Consider the following 17,991-nt stretch of genomic DNA (forward strand, 5'->3'; position numbering starts at 1 on the left):
AGCAATGTTCCGGCAACCAGCCATGAACTGTAAACGTTATCAGACTGGTCACACCAGTGAAGACGTGCATTGTTTTTCAAAAGAGCACCTCGGACATTAGTTCAATGGGAGGGCTGTTTATTACGAATGATAAACAGTAACAATCACATTCCTCACACGCGTTACTCGTTCAAGAGCCTTTACTCACAGAAAAATCAATTACGACTCTTTGGTTCCCGTACAGTATTTAAGCGATATCGTCTCTAATGCTTCACCCTATTTATTTGTAACACCTTGATCCGAGGAACGGTGTTTAAGCCGAGGGCATACTGTTCGTGGTATACAGGTACATAAATATATCGAATGATTCAAACTGACCTAATGTAAAACACAACCCTACACCCCATGTTTGGAGGAAGTATAAATTACTTTGTGAAATCACTTTAAAGTTTGGTGTGAACTAAATAATAAAGATACATAGAAACTCTCAGCGACTTCAGGCCAATTGTATCATAAGTTGGACTTGAAAATTTCGTTCTAGATTTTTGCTCCATTTGTCACATGACAGTACAATTTGTAAGGCCCTTGTTGAACAAGTAAGTAGAACATGTAAGAAGAGCAGCGACGTTTCTAGAAGAAAGGAAGGAAGGTTAAGATTTAACGCCCTTTCGACAACGAGGTCATTATAGACAGAGTACAAGCTCAGAATAATTCAAGAATGGGGAAGGAAATTGGTCGCGCCCTTTGAAAAGATCGATCCCTGACTTTGCCTGGAATAATTTACGAAAATCAACGGAAAATCTAAATCTGATAGGTTGGGCACACATGTGAGCCGCCATTCTCGCGATTGCGATTCCACTCTCTCCACCTCTCTCGGTAGCGATGTTTCTGTCGATCCACTTTAATTAGCGCTGGACTGCTGCAACGGTGCCCAATTGACTTAGTGGGACACGCTACACTTGCAGACCATCTTAATAATGCAGTCTCTTTGAGAGCGGTAAGTGGGGGGTCCGTCATTAAGTATATTTCTAAAACATATCTTCCGGATAAAGACTGGAAAAGCTTTCGTTCAATTTATTCCCACCACTTTGTGTAATGGCGCGATTAAACAGTGCGTTGAATCAACAGTTTAACGAGAGAGTATTCCTCCAAAAGTCTGTCACTATGAGCGATATTCCAATATAATTTATCACTCTGAAAATCTATCGATAGCATAATGGGGAGGCGAACAGCTCCCTCGTTTTGAATACAGAATCCTGAATTACTGGCATATATCTGCATCTCATTCATACAACAGGTGCCGGTAACACGTTCAGTATTTCCGTTTGCAAAACGACGTAACTATCGTTTAATGACATGACGTACACATGGATTTAAAAGTAGATATAGTGAGTTGTTAAACACACAGGTAATCAGACAAACGCAAGGAGAGAGACAAAGAGGTAGAGAGAATTTTGCCTTTATCATCAATTTGTATAGCGTCTACTGCGTAAAATATGTTGCTATTTCTGGTCTATTATTTCCTTTTCTTAAGCAACGATTTCTCCTAAATGTTCCCATTAAGACCGTTTGTACCTTATGTTGAGTAAATTAGTTCTTTCTACCAAATGTGTTCTTTACCATACATACTTTCCTGCTTTTCTTTGCAGATGGACTATTATTGTATTAATATTATTATTATTATTATTTTCCCCCTATGTAGCTCCTTTAACAGTAAAATGTTTCATTCAGTCCACTTTCTTCTGTGTATATTATGGAAACCGGGATATCAATACTGCAATTCGTAGACAATGCGGTGTAAGTATGTATGGCATTACATGAAACTCCTTCAGCAAGTTTTCCCAGTCATCGCTTGATTTTATTTAACGTATTTAATAGACACGTGTAGGTAGTGAAGAAAAGGCGTTATTTTAAATAAACATCGCCAATGTAGGGAAAGATGTGACAAGTTCGTACTGAAAATTAAGGGTGGGGGTCTGCAAATGCTATTGAAATTTAGCACACAATGTTTACATCGGTGATATGACGTCATCTAGCGAGATACAGTTACAAAATTCTTAGAAGAAAGTTCTTAATCAGCGTATTGCATCAAGAGCTAGATCAAAAGAAACTATGAAGTCGGATGTATTTAGATAGACTTTTGTAATAAGTGTATAACATTTGCGGGTTTTTGATAAAATATGTTAATTTTCTTTGTTATGTGTTTAATATAAACCAGTAGGGTCCGAACCTTTGTGAGTTCATTACCCCTGGGTGCAATCAAGCATTAGCTAGTACCCCTCTACACTCTCCACACTACTATAATTAACATTTGAACTTAACTAAATTGTACAATGAAAAGATTTTTACTTTTAAAATGATACATTTTGTTTTTGTAGGTGTTTCATTAAACCAAGAGCTGATGAGTCAGTGAGACGATTGGTACAGCTTATTTCTGACGATTTTACTTCTGAATAACAGAGACTGGAAGATTTCAGGCTGTCAGTGCTTTGTGTTTGACCACTGCCAGTAATAACGACAAATAATAATAATGATAACACAATAATAATAATCCTGTGTGGAGCACTATAGTAGCCATTATGTAGTTACCGTTGTCCTGTACTGTCAATTAGATCGTTTGTCTGTTTCAAAATAAGTGATGAAGCCATTTATGATAGACAATAGAAATTATTTACAACTCTGAAGAGAACGTTTATGATATATTTAGCATGTGTGATGTATATGTCTTACAGCACAAAGTACATGTGTGATGTGTGGACTGTGTGACATAGATGTTGTTCATATATTCAGTTTACAAGCTGTAACCTATACCGCATCGTGTCACTCCTTAATGCTAGTATTTAACAAAAAGTAATTACTGATAAATTATGTAGTAAATATTAGAGTCTTGTAAAATTATGATAATAGTAATGATCTTTTAAAATTAATTTAGTTTAATGACTGAGACAAAATCATAAAATTTCATTGTGCCCCTCAGGAGGTACTTCTCTCCAGGTTGGGAGCCACTAATCTAAACAATGGTTTTGAGGAGAAACGAATCAACACATGGTTCAACTGATTTGTGTATAGTTCATTTAGTTCTTAAAAACAAATAATACTGAAACTAACACAAGGAAATGCTATTGAATTGCCATTTACGTGATAAAAACCTTGAACCGAAGGTTTTTTTCATTTCACTGGTAACTTAGCTTATTGTAGACCACATATTTTTCTTTTTATTCAGCACATCTTTCTTATTCGATTAAGAAAAAAGTAAAAACAAATAAACATTGCAATTTTCTGTCAGAAAAGTCGATATTCATGAGTCAATTGCTCTGAGCTTTAAATGGAGCCCACCATTATCAACAGAACGGATAATTTACTCTGAAGAATCTTGTTGCAGAACACTCTGTTGACGTCCCACCACTTCACGCAACCTGCTTTGACGCTGCCTCGATCATTATTACTGATTCTGCCATCATTTTGTGAACATATCGTAGATTACTGGAATACATTCAGCTTCAGTTGATTTTATTCTCAGATTTGAAGCGTGCCAAGACAGGACTTATTTCCAAATTCTTAATTGTTTTTATGTTCAGTCGGAGGCAATCAGTGGGATTTCATTTATACATTACTTGTGAAAAGATGATAATGTCGAGTGAGGTTGTGCATGACCCAAATAAAGAACCACGATGACGGGGTAGGTATCAGATCTGTCGGGGCCAAGTTCCTTGAGAGGTGGGCATTCGGTGAACCTTGTCGTACTGACAATCCGAGTTTCTCGATTCGAGACCCCGAGTGATTTTTAAGTAAGTGGAAAGCAAAGAGTAATTTGGGTGAGAGTGAGCAAGTACGTAGCTTCGCGAGGGGACGAAGGAAGAATCTTTAGAAGATAACAGTGGTGTTGGAAACTGGTAAAAATTAAAAATTAACCTGGAGGTAAGAAATGATTGTGCGATGAGAAGAAGCATTCAGAGGAAAATAAAGTAAGGAAGTTTCGTTCGGATTTACGTAGCTGAAGTGTTCAAGATTTACAATCGCGTGTGCAGGATGAGGATCGGTAAATGTTGTATACCATGTTTCAAATGGAACTTAAGGGATTTTCAAGGGACAATTTCCAGAACGGCTCTAGCCTGCCGAATTAGCAGTATACTGTATAGGTACGAGTATCATTGTCAGTCCGGACCGAAATTTGTTAGGTTCAAAATGCTTTGCACTACACCTGTATCAGAATAACTGTTAATTGTGTACGGGAAACTTGCAACAACCCCACGAAGAGCGAGCCGGGTCGCACCTTCTGTTTCCTTCACCGTTGTCAAATCTTATTGTGGCCTAGCGAGATGAAGCAGTGGTTAGCACACTGGACTCTCATTCAGGAGGACGACGGTTCAAACCAGCGTCCGGCATTCTTGATATAGGTTTTTCGCAATTTCCCTAAATCGTTTCAGGTGAATTCCGGGATGGTTCGCTTGACAGGACACGGCCGACTTCATTTCGCGTTCTTTCCTAATCCGATGGGATTGATGACTTCGCCTTTTGGTCCATTACCGCAAATCAACCAATATCTTACAGTGGATTACTATTACGGCAGCTTAATACAGCTATTGTGATTAGTTTTTGTCATATGCTCCATTTCTGTCAGCAATTTGTTTTTCTAATGCATAAAAGATTGCCTCCGGCATTCTCGGTGCTGTCCAACACAACCATCGCACTGCTTCTCGGTTCAGAGTTTTAAATTTTGAATTTATTCCTTGGTCAAGCGGCTGGAATTTCGAGAGGGTCCTCGAAAGTAAAAAAATGAAATTATCGGTATCCAATAGCAACTGTCTAGCAAATTGTTTCAGGCACTCATTGAATTATGCTTTTGTCATCCAGGAATTTTTGTTAGAATTGATCCGATACCCTTGAAACATCTGTGGCCACTAGTCTTCGCTATCAATGTTATTTTAGTTTCTGAGAATCGTCCATTTTCACGTTAGTCTTTCGTGGTCATTTTCTCCCCCACGAGAGTCTTCTTCTTTGTAATTCCATGTTTGGTAGCGAAGACACTCGAAAACGAAATCACCTTTCATCGGCACTGAACAGTTTAAAACGGTTTTCTAAATAATCTAGTAATCCATCCCTCAGTAGTGGCGAAGAATTCTTCAAGAAACGAAAACTCAGCATGCCTGGCTGGCTATCTCCCTCCATGCGACACTTTTCTTTTCTGCAATCCTGTCTTCCTGTTTCAACTACGTGGACGACGGAATCACGATAACAGCCACTACATCCTTTTATTTACTTAACCAACAACTTGCTATCTTTCTGTGACAGTCAACCAGGCGTAGTTATTTGAAGTCATTTTTACAGCTGATTTATGAACTCTAGTTTTTTATTCACCAATGAATAAACAGAGTAATTTCATGAGTAGTTAAATAACTAAAAAATTACCGAAAGAACTGACGAAGCGATTGGAATTATCGAGTATTAGATAGCCATTGAGTTAGAAGTATGTAATTTGTGGGCATTTTTTCGAGGTGCAGTATAACTACTTGATTTATCGAGAAATTCGACTTATCGAGTTTCGATTTATCTACAATCGAGTGTATACGCAAAATGCTTTCAGTGAGCTCTTCCCTCTCTACAGCTTGTGTAAGAAACACGTGATGTAAATATCGTCCCATATGCTCTTAACAGAAATCACTGGGACACTTGTAGGAAACTTTCTACGATGAACAAAGTCTGAAAATTACTGAAAAATCAGAGTATTATCACTTTGCGACAACAATTGGGTCTTGTACAGTAAATGACGTGAGTGGAGGTCAAACACGCGGTCTGTTTGTGCGGTCGGCGCGCAAGAGCGGGCACTGCTGATAACCTTTGACCTCGGGTGCCACCACTGATGTGATCCGTTGGAAAACCCAAGCGATTCGGCTCCAGTTCTCATACGTAATAGTACTCAGACTTTGTAAAACCCATTAGTGTAATTTGTGACAAATTTTGACATAAATGAACACAAAATCTGTTCATATAATTTCGCCTTCAGTCCCACCCACAGATTTACTGTTATCGACATACACTGATGAACAAAACACCAAGAAGGAGTTGTGCGATGAGGCTGAAAGGAGTCTACTGGGGCACACTTGTATGTGACACCCGAATACCACAGTAATATTAATGTAAATTAAAATGAAACTAGTATGTTACAAACGATGTATGTTTCTAACAGGCTTTTGGAAGCGGATCGCTGGCTGTATACGACAGCAGAGCCAAAGATATTGTTCCTGGTCTGATGTTGTAGTGTTGGAGCACAGTTGTAGGCACCTGTCTGTGAGTGATAGAGGATGGTGTACGCAGTTTTTGTGGTGTGCTTTGTGAAGCCACCAAGTGTCATATTAATGCAGGCATTACGAGAACATGTAAGCAGAAGTCTTCTCGCAAGTAAGGACGACATCAATTCCATACTAAATGACTCCACCATGCTTTTCCGTATCCTGTGTCGAAAAATACGGATTCACTTAACAAAATTCGTGAAATTCTTTCTTTTCGTACTACAAAAAGATTATGTCACTATGAAATTATGGACATTGCAGTTAACAATATAAAGCATGCACCACAGCGCCGCAACAAAAACATGTAACCTCCAGGAATTTCGCATAGGACAAAAAGTGTTGGTACGCACTCACTACCTATCCAATAGAGGAACACGTCGTTACACTAAATTTGAGCTTTTGTATTCTGTACCTTTTAAGATACGTAACCTTCCCAATCCCAATGTGATTCATACTGAAACTTCACGGACAAGAAAATCGCGAGGCAATCATCACGTCAGCATAGTCAAGCACCTTAATAACTTTTGCTTTGGTTCATTTCACGTTGCTGGATAGAATTTTGATGGTCACATGCCACAGCTATTTATTTTCCGCCTTTCAGCCTGGTATATAAAATATTTTGGTACTTTTGAGGAACGATGATATTTGGCATTTGTCCTGTAGAAGTCGTTATTTGCAATACCAGTAAATCTCAGTTTATGCTTATTTTAGTTCTACATGCTAGTCCACATAACTATAAAGCACACCAGACCTTTTAACTGACACATTTCCCATGCTTGCACAAATTCTATAAGTACCTTGTTTTCACTTTTCCTTGGTTATACAGCATTTTATTAGCTGGCGACGTACCTGGCACGGAGAATCTCGCAGGTCGGTTCTGTTACCGTAAGTTTACACCTTGCGCATTTATCTGTTTTCATACCCATGTACGCGAAAGCAACAATTGAAAACGACACCACTTATTTTGAAATGTGTCAAGTGGATTACATCCCTTTGGTGGACTGACTGCTACAAACTGTAGCTCAAGCATTATTTTTCATAATTAGAATTGGTGTCCTTTTTGTACACAGCATTTATATATCCTATATTCGTTTATTTCTGATGCTATTTTGTCTTTGCTGACATCATGTAATGTGCTACTTTAATGTGCTACTTTTTATGTAGCTTTGCTTCTCCTCTTTGCCATTATTGCACATCCTATACAAGATATTATTACTACCAAAATGTATGCCATTGATTGATGAATTATTATTACATTTTTTGTTAGGTTAGTCACTCTTTGCATTTTATAATTTTGCCATGTGTCATTTATGTCCAGTCTTGTGCTGTAATTTGCTATATATCTGTTGTACTTGATGATGTCAATAGTTTACTTACTTTAACCTACGTAAATTTAAGAAATCAATGTACCCTGTAACTCATGTCCATTGCATATACTCATCCATTTCGTATATTTTGCTGAACCAATGTATTGAAGTCTCATTGTATCCGAAAGAGCCATTATGTTGATGTCTAATGAGCGTTCATGCACTGAGCTGCACTACTGTAATGAGGATCATATTGATGATTCATCTATAATGATTTTGTAAGATGTTAATATGTATTTTGTGATGCTATTTGTCCAATATGTACTCGCAAAAAGCCATACTCTTGTATAATACTGCTATTTATGCACTTCGTTCTTGGAAAAACCATATCGAGCTACATATTCCCCTTATGAATTATGGATAGGTTTATGAGAGCCATGTACTGTTATAGGTAAATGATAGTTTTTGATACTTTCTCAGCTTTGATGTTTATCTCATGTAAAACCAGGCCACTTGGAGCCTCAAACATTTTAGCTATTAAGGTCAGCATTTATTTCATGTTAAAACTAGACGACTTTGAGCCACAAAGATGATTTCTGTCACATTTTACAGCTACTAAGATCAACATTTAAGTTTGTAGGAAGGCAACTTCGAGCATCTGATTGATAGTTTCTGTACAATTATTTGAAATATTAAAATTTGCATGTATACCAATTACAATGTCACTTGGAGCCATTCCAGTCTTGATCTGATATTAGGTTTTCTTAAGAAATTATGTCACGTTATTGCATGCACAAGGCCACTTAGAGCCACAGTATAATGTTATGTACCAGTGATGTTCTCTGTCATATTAGGTTATACTAGTGCATAATCGGCAGCCCGATGCCACACTTATTGATGTTGGCTTATTCTGAGTTCACCTCCAATTTTGCCTATTCACTCTGATGTAATGTGCTGTTGTGTCATCCAGTCTACAATTTAATTAGGATACTGAACTTTCTCTCATCAGATAGATTACTCGATGTTGAGATAGGTAGAAATGACCATTTTTCCCTACGTTACCTTTGTTACCTTTTCATACCTTCCATTATCCGGTGTCCTACCTCTGTTCATGGTACTGAAGCAATTTATTACTGGTATAACTGACTGTATATGTTTTTTCTCAGAGGAATTTGCACTATGAAGAACAGTGATGATGCAAATCACCACATTACTGTCATATGATAATCGACAACTATGTTTTCTAATAATTTGTTGCCGAGTACCTATTGTATTTCTGTACATAACTGAAGCAAATAATACGGAATTCGGTTCTCTTCGTCCTCTGAACGCAATCCACGTTGGTCACTACTCATTTGTTGAACCTGCACAATACAAAGGACACGGAATTTATGATGCATTCACTTCAACATACTCGTAGGTTTCAGCCATGACTCTTGTTTTCCCTTGCCCAATCCTATACCATCATCTTCACGGTCAGGATTGTATGCCGACATTGCTTTATGTGATGTACTTGTCAACAACCTTGCTTACGAGACAATTTACTCATAATATAACCAGATTATAATTAATACTACTGCACCTAAGCACCACCAATTCTTTCACGTTTAATTATGTTATACAGTTACATTTTTTGTACAATCATTGTTACTTTATAATGATCCTCAGGACTACACTGTAATGGTCTTACACAACTCAAGATTTCTACTTATCAGTAGTGGGATAAATTTACCACACATTTGTTGTACAGGGTACTTACAAATATGTGCCAAATTTGTTAAAGACCGCTGGAGGGTTGTGACAGGAGTCTACTGGAGGACACTTGTACTTGTGGCACCCAACTACGACAATAATATTAATGTAAATTAAAATAAAACTAGTATGTTATAAACGATGTATGTCTCTGATAGGGTTCATAAAATAGATCGCTGACTGTGCACGACCGCAGAGCCAAAGATACAGTTTCTGGTCTGAGATTGTAGTGTTGGCGTAAAGAGCACTTGGCGCACAGTTGGTGGTAGCTGTCTGTGATTGGAAGAGGATGGTGTAGGCAGTTTTTGTAGTGTGCTTTGTGAAGCCACCAGGTGTTAGATTAATGTAGGAATTACGAGAACATGTAAGCAGAAGTCTTCTCACAAGCAAGGTAAATATGTTAAAGAATTATGATTTTCGTTTTGCAGCGCGTTAGTATAGATGACTTGACTGATAATTTGTAATTTTTGAGTAAAAAGGCTAATTAGATATTTCACTTTTATAAGGTTTCCAAGATTTGTTAGCAGAGCTAGATCTAATTTGCTGATTTGCATTTATGCTGGTTTAGTGAGGTTACGTGATACTTGCTGTACAAATCTTATTGTCCGTGAATCATTTAGTAAATATGATGCATTTCTCTGACTAATGTAACTTCAGTTGTTAGATGTTTTGGAAAGACAAACATAACTTGCAATATAACTTTGCTAAAAATCTCAGTGTTAGTAATTCACCACAATCACTACCGCCTCCCTGTCCAGGTCACATGTTTTCAAAAGAAGTTGGATTTTACCTTAAAAATTTTCATTTATCAGCCAAAAGAGTTTCATATACATTTCAGAGTATTAGGGCCAGCATTGCAACTGCTGAGCCTGTAGCTATCATTTTATTTTATTTTTTTCGTTAGAGACCAAAATATATCGCGTTCCACTGTTGCTGCTTTAGAGGTAAGGCAAAATAAATATTTTTATGCACTCGTCATCATTCAGTGTATTTCATACAAAGCAGAATAATTTTACTAAATATTCAAAAGATTTCTTAATTTAAAAGACCGTTACAATGCAGATCAGGTTTGCTTTAAATGCACGCTGTAGCGGTTGTTAGCGTTAGTAACCTTTGAAGTTGTACGTGGTGAGTTCTTATTAGTCAAGAATACCTTACGGTGACGAAGACGCCATTATCAAATCAAATGACTCTGAGCACTATGGGACTTAACATCTGAAGTGATCAGTCCCCTAGGACTTAGAACTTCTTAAACCTAACTAACATAAGGACATCACACACATCCATGCCCGAGGCAGGATTCGAACCTGCGACCGTATCGGCCGCACAGTTACAGACTGAAGCGCCTAGAACGGCTCAGTCACTGCGGCCGGCACGCCATTATCAACATCTCACTAAGTTTGAACGAAGTCGATTAATAGGGCTACGAGAAGCTGGATGTTTTCTTATGCGATACTGCAGAAAGACTTGACAGGAATGTAGCCACTGTGCATGATTGCTAGGCGCGAAGGTCACGAGAATGTACAGTCGCAAGCAGACTGGATTCCAGACGGCCACGTGGCACCACCAAGAGCGAAAACCATTGTGTTGGGTGTATGGATCTGTCGCATCGTACCGCACCTGCAGCTGCAGTTTTAGAAACAGTTGGCAGCACAGTGGCCCAGCGAACTGTCAGAAATCGGTTAGTTCAAGGATAGCTCCGAGCCAGACGCCTTGTAGCGTGCATTCCACTGACCCCAAACCACCGCCATTTGTGACTTCAATGGAGTCAAGCGAGAGCTCTTTGGAGGGCGGGGTGGAGGTCTGTTGTGTTTTCCGATGAAAGCTGGTTCCGCCTCGGTGCCAGTGATGGGTGTGTTGGTTGTAAGAAGGCCAGCTGGGTGCCAGCAATCAACCTGACTGCGTGTTAGACACATTGAACCAACACCTGGAGTTATGGGCTGAGGTGCTATTCCTTATAACAGCAGGACACTGACTGCAAGTTTGTACGTCAGTCTGGTGATTCTACCTGTTGTGCTGCCATTCATGAACAGCACTTCAGAGGGTATTTTTTGGGTTACAAGCCGCTGTTGTAACCCAACACTGTCTACAAAGTGTCGACATGTTGCCTGGGTCTACTAGATCAGCAAAAAAAATGGCTCTGAGCACTATGGGACTTAACATCTATGGTCATCAGTCCCCTAGAACTTAGAACTACTTGAACCTAACTAACCTAAGGACGTCACACCACACCCAGTCATCCCTGACCCCGCCGGGAATCGAACCCGGGAACCCGGGCGTGGCAAGCGAGAACGCTACCGCACGACCACGAGCTGCGGACACTATATCAGCAGATCTGTCTCCAATAGAGGACATACGGGACATCATCGGACGAAAACTCCGGAGTCATCGGCAAACAGAATTAACCGTCCCTTTACTGACCGACCAAGTTCACCAGGCATCTGACATCCGCACCTGTACAACACAATGCATGCACATTTGCGTTCTTGGATTCAACATTCTGGCGGTTACGCTGGTTATTAACGTACCAGTATTTTACTTTTGCAAATGGCTTCTCACCCGCTTACATTTACCTGTGACCTTGGAATGTTAATCTGACATCCGCACCTGTACAACACAATGCATGCACATTTGCGTTCTTGGATTCAACATTCTGGCGGTTACGCTGGTTATTAACGTACCAGTATTTTACTTTTGCAAATGGCTTCTCACCCGCTTACATTTACCTGTGACCTTGGAATGTTAATCTCTTAAATACGTTACGTAAAGTAATTTCATCACTATAGCCGCGCGGGGTTAGCCGAGCGGTCTCAGCGCTGCAGTCATGGACTGTGCGGCTGATCCCGGCGGAGGTTCGAGTCCTCCCTCGGGCATGGGTGTGTCTGTTTGTCCTTAGGATAATTTAGCTTAAGTAGTGTGTAAGCTTAGAGACTGATGACCGTAGCAGTTAAGTCCCATAAGATTTCACACACATTTGAACATTTTTTCATCGCTATAGGTCAATTATTTTTTGGTGTTGCGATTTTTACCGTCAGTGTAGTTCTCATATAACAATTACTTTTGTTTTTTGGTGTTGCGATTTTTTTCCGTCAATGTAGTTCTCATATAACAATTACCCTATATTCCACTAAACACTCACAGGGATAAATATAATTCGAAATCTTGCACGTAAGTGAATTGCATTATTAGGTCACGAAGAAGTACATTATACAGGACTCGATAGTGCAGAGAGTGTAAGTAAACCACAATTGATTGAAAAAATGTGGTGCTTCACAGTTTTGATGACGGGAAAATATTGTTGATCGGCATAATTTTCGGATTGGCTGATGGAAGAGACGAAAAACGACAGAAACAAAACAAAAGCTGACAAGTGCCAGTAGAACTTGACCTTTTAGGGTTACCTAAAAACTTAAGAACGTGCATAACTCCACTACAGGTTTTTATGAATGAGTTTATGAGTATCAAAATATGTGACATAAATGGTCGTGAAGTCTGGGTGCATTAACGGGGAAAGTAAAATTTCTGAGGCATCAAGGCACCGTAGACGTCAGTACGTAACATAAATTTCAAGTTGATACGTGTAGCCGTTCTTGAGAAATAGGGGCTTAACAGTCGGACAGACCGACAACATGTGATCCTATAAGGGTTGCGTTGTAACCGATTGAGTCACGGAGCCATAAAAACGTTTAAAGAGCGCACAAAGGCTACTTGTTCTTGTTTGGTATCATTAGAAGAAAGTTATGTTTACATTCCTTGAATGCCGATGACGTAAACAAAAATAACCAGTGAAACGTAATATATCAAACCCACGACAGCTAAAAATGCTCGAAAATTTACTTTCGGTGACACTGAATAGCTGAAAACAGTTTAAAAAATTGCCATCAGTATAGATATACGAGATCTGTGAGTTTAAATTGAGATGTAAGGTACTTACTTACATGTTTCACACATAATTTGAACGATTTAGTTATGGGATTGATGTGCAAGGAGTCAGTTTATAGGTTCAATCCCCACACAACCTGTCCTTCGCTTTATATATATAGACTTCAGCGTACGGCAGATCAAAATATCGCGAAATAAAATTTTTGACATGGGACGATATTGAACGTCTCTTCGCTCTCGTGTTCAGATCCTAACAACCGTTTCATATGAGACTATATGGTTGACGACAAACACAGAGGTGTGGTAGAAAGCGGGACGAATACATACACGCGTGCACTTGCACGTTGCTCTTGTAGCTTCAAAGACAACTGATCCTATCTGACGACCTACCAACAATGTTGCTGGATTTCACAGAGAATATCTCGTTGTGGGGTGAGACGTTAGTAAAGAAGATGAGCGTTACCTGGGTCCGCGTCGCTACTGTAGCTGTGATGGAGGCCGGTCTGCGACTGCCTGAGGCTACTTCGCTGCTCCTCAGCTGGGTCGCTGTGAGTCACGAGCCCAGCCTCCAGCTGCGGTGCGGCGCCTGGCGGTCGCTGCAGCCGGCAGCATTTGCGTCCAACTCCCCGAGACGCTGACAGTTTTCCTGCAGCTGCATCTGGGTCTACAGGGATTTCTTCCTAGAAAACAGCCGTGGCTCCTATAGCTTCCTGCCGGGTAACTTCAGAATGGTTTAGTGCTGCGAGGTTGTTACTTGTGGTGAAACATTTTACTGTACCGTCTACCTTGGAATAATCAAATAAAAGTTGTGACATCGTTACACATTGCTTCAGGTGATTTCTTTAAATCGACGAATCTTGTATTCGCCACACAACTTGGTACTAGCCATCCCGGTGTTTCGCGCCGATGTTCAGTCCTGATACTCCGCGGTGAAGCACCAGAACGTGCCTACAACTTTAAACGCACACTGTTTCCACACCCGATTTCCAACAGCATCTTGGAACCCTTAAAATCAATGAAAATACACATTTACATCCATATATCTTTAACAAAATCGGTTCATGAAACTTCCTGCCAGATTAAAACTGTGTGTCGACCCGAGACTCGAACTCGGGACCTTTACCTATCGAGGGCAACTGCTCTACCACTGAGCTACCGAAGCACGACTCACGCCTCGTCCTCACAGCTTTACTTCTGCCAGTGCCTAGTCTCCTACCTTCCAAACTTTACAGAAGCTCTCCTGCGAACCATGCAGGACTAGCACTCTTGAAAGATTGCGGAGATATGGCTTAGGGACAGCCTAGCGGATGTTTACAGAATGAGATTTTCACTCAGCAGCGGACTGTGCGCTGATATGGAACTTCCTGCTGAACCGAGACTTGAACTCGGGACCTTTGCCTATCGAGGGCAACTGCTCTACCACTGAGCTACCAAAGCACGACTCACGCCCCGTCCTCACAGCTTTACTTTCGCCAGTGCCTAGTCTCCTACCTTCCAAACTTTACAGAAGCTCTCCTGCAAACCATGCAGGACTAGCACTCCTGAAAGAAAGGATAATGCGGAGATATGTCTTAGCTGCAGCCTACGGGATGTTTCCAGAATGAGATTTTCACTCTGTAGCGGAGAGCTTCTGTAAAGTTTGGACGGTAGGAGACTAGGTACTGGCGGAAGTACAGCTGTGAGGACGGGGCGTGAGTCTTGCTTGGATAGCTCAGATGGAGAGTCTGCCTTCGGCGGTGCTACTGCACGGACGTCTGTTTACGTCCCTGCCGGAGAAGTTCGCGCTCGCGCAGTTGTTTACCTCTTCGGCGTACTCGTGCGTTTAGACGACTCGATATAGAATGGCACATGCATACCGAAAGTCGACTCTCAAGATTAGTTTTTCGAATGAATATGCGAGACCGAAAGCCTACGAAATAGAAAGGTTCCTACGAGACGAAGTTAAATTTGACTACAACGAACTTATCGGAATCCACCTCTCCATAGTGAGCAGCAGTGTTTACGTCAAGCTGATTAACGATGCAGTATGTGACAGAATCATCCGAGATACTAAACATGGACTCAAATTTCGTCACTCTGATGGACATGTTGGAGAAGTAACTATTGATCATGCAGGACTGGGCTTACGAAACATACGTATTTTCGAACTTCCCTTCGAGGTTCCGTCTGACTTGGTCGTTGACGCCTTACGCCCATTTGGAAGAGTGCTCAGCCACGTTGAGGAAAAATGGTCCAACTTCACGACTTACCCCGTTCTCAATGGGGTGCGTCAAATCAGAATAGAACTGACACAACATGTACCCTCGTACTTGTTCATCGGCGGATGCAGAGCTATTGTCATCTACGATGGACAACCCAAAACATGCTCAGGCTGCGGGAAAGAGAGCCACGTCCGTTCCGAATGTATGCAGCGGAGGACAGTGCAAGTTCCAAACGGCGAACCCGTACCTCCGTCCACGTTAACGCCGCTGCCACTAACGTATGCGGACGCATTTCGAACGGATCCCATCCCGAAGAATGACCAGCTACAGAATCCTGACAGTTTACGGCAACCGACTGCAGCAGAGACCGCCTCCAGTGACGAAACGACGCACACGTCTGCCGCTCCGGCGCCGACGACGCACTTAACCGATGGAAAGGATCGGTAGGAGATATGGAAATTGATCCTGCTGTCATGCCGACAGCTGCTTTCGTCCCTGAGCACCGGGAGTCACTTCCGCACTCGGATACGGAGGCGCACACGCGCAAACAACGATCGCCGAAGCGCCACAAGAAACGACGGCTAGCGCCGTCGGATACCTGCTTACTGCAGTCCACGTCAGATGGACTTGGGTGTAACGTCGATACAGTGCATCCGGATGCGCAACGGGAGGTTCTACTTCCCACACAGCAGTACGACGCGAATCATGCTAAACAGGGTTTGAATACAGACACACCGGACGGAAAGCCGACGGGAGTCCCTCCACCCACCGCAGCAACGCCACCGCCTTCGGTCAGCCCGGCCGGAGAGACACGACGGGAGCTGGACCTCCAGCACAGGAACTGGGCCGACGAATCCGATACTGACCCACACACCGACGACGCACCCGCAATGGCGAGTGCTGCGTCCACCGGATGTTAACCTCGCAGAAGATGCAGACTGACGCACAGACAGCATGTCACCGGGCAGCAGCACACAAATTAACATAAGCGTTCATGTGCGCTTTACGCACTGAGGAACAGCGGCAGGCATATCGAACAGCCTCTATTAATATTAATACGATCAGAACGCCTGTCAAATTGCAATTATTACGAGACATGTTGCATGCGTCAGACGTCGACATCGTTCTGCTGCAGGAAGTATGTGCTGAGAGCTTCCCCGACCTCTATGAGTACGATACGTACATTACACCTACTACGGGTCGTTAACATTTACGCACCGTCGGGGTCAGACAGACGGCGCGACCGATCCCGATTTTACGCAGAGGAGATTGCAACACTATTCTTAGGTCGTTATGAACATGCCTTATTTGGAGGCGACTTCAACTGCGTGCCCGCACCAAAAGATCAACACCCACGTTATACTTCATGCCCGGAGCTGCGGCAACTCATACAGGACATGAATCTCATTGATACATGGAAGAAGATACATGGCGACAGACGTGGAAACACCTACGTCACGAGTCACTCTGCAAGTCGTCTCGATCGCATTTACGTAACACGTCGTCCCGAACCTGCGATCCTCGATGCGGAATTGTGGGCTGTCGCCTTTTCAGATCACATAGCATATATATGCACGGTCTCCCTGAGTCGTCAACAAGTGTGGAGGAGTCGCAGTGTTTGGGAACTGAATACAGCACACCTTAGGGAACCTGAGTGCAGACGCTTAGTCGAAGACACTTGGCATGTGTGTGAACGACGCCTCCCGACATATCCGACGACGTTGCAGTGGTGGCTGGAATGCGTTAAGCCTGCATTGCGCCGAGCGTTAATTGCATACGGAAGAGAGCAGATGATGTGGAGGCGATACACGACGGAATTTTATTTCACGATGCTCCGCGAACTTTAGTACAAGCACATTCACAGGAGCGTCGTGCCGGTATAAAACGAGCACAGGCCCAAATAATTTCCATAACGCGCCGCCGTCTGGAGGGTGTCGCAATCCGTGCAAGGGCCTTTGAACGAGTCCGTGGAGAATCCCAGTCGATGTATCACGTTATCAGAGAAACACAACGTAGCCGCAGAACCTTAATACAGACGGTCGTACTGCCAGATGGTAGCCGCATGACAACGCAAAAAGATATTGCCAACGTTTTCGTTGAACACTACGGTCATTTCTATGAAGAAGCGGAACACGATCAGGCAGCCTTTCATGAGGTCCGACGAACGCTCTCCGCGTGTCTCGACGAATCGGCCAACCTGGAGTTAACAGGTGAAATCACAGTTGACGACGTAATGGAAGCGATTGATAAGGGAGCGTCGCACAAATCGCCGGGGCCCGACGGGTTTCCGTTAGAGTTCTATCGTACATTTAAAGATCTCATAATTCCACGATGGACTGCCATGTACTGCGAATTGATGTCTCCCAACGTGGCTCTTCCACCCTTCTTCGTGGAAGGAATGATCATCCCCATCCACGAACCATCTGGCGGCACAGGGATACAGGCCTACCGGCCACTGACCCTTCTTAATTGCGACTACAAGATCTACGTCAGGATACTTGCAGCACGCTTTAAACGCGTAATACGCCAAGTGATTTCACTCGACCAAACCCAGCTAGGAGGAGCTAGCAATATACAAAC

At 42.1% G+C, this 17,991-nt stretch overlaps 1 protein-coding gene across 1 annotated transcript in view; it reads right to left on the reverse strand.

Annotated features, from left to right (window-relative positions):
- The window catches only part of LOC124622246, an 88,361-nt gene extending 74,554 nt beyond the window's left edge, over positions 1-13,807 (reverse strand). Inside the window, exon 1 of the mRNA XM_047147905.1 lies at positions 13,674-13,807. The gene's annotated coding sequence lies outside the window, so the exon portion shown is untranslated. The remainder of the gene's footprint in view (positions 1-13,673) is intronic.
- Between the last annotated feature and the right edge of the window lie 4,184 nt (positions 13,808-17,991).

Source organism: Schistocerca americana, chromosome 1 (genome assembly GCF_021461395.2).
Source record: "Schistocerca americana isolate TAMUIC-IGC-003095 chromosome 1, iqSchAmer2.1, whole genome shotgun sequence".
In the NCBI taxonomy this organism is placed as follows: domain Eukaryota; kingdom Metazoa; phylum Arthropoda; class Insecta; order Orthoptera; family Acrididae; genus Schistocerca; species Schistocerca americana.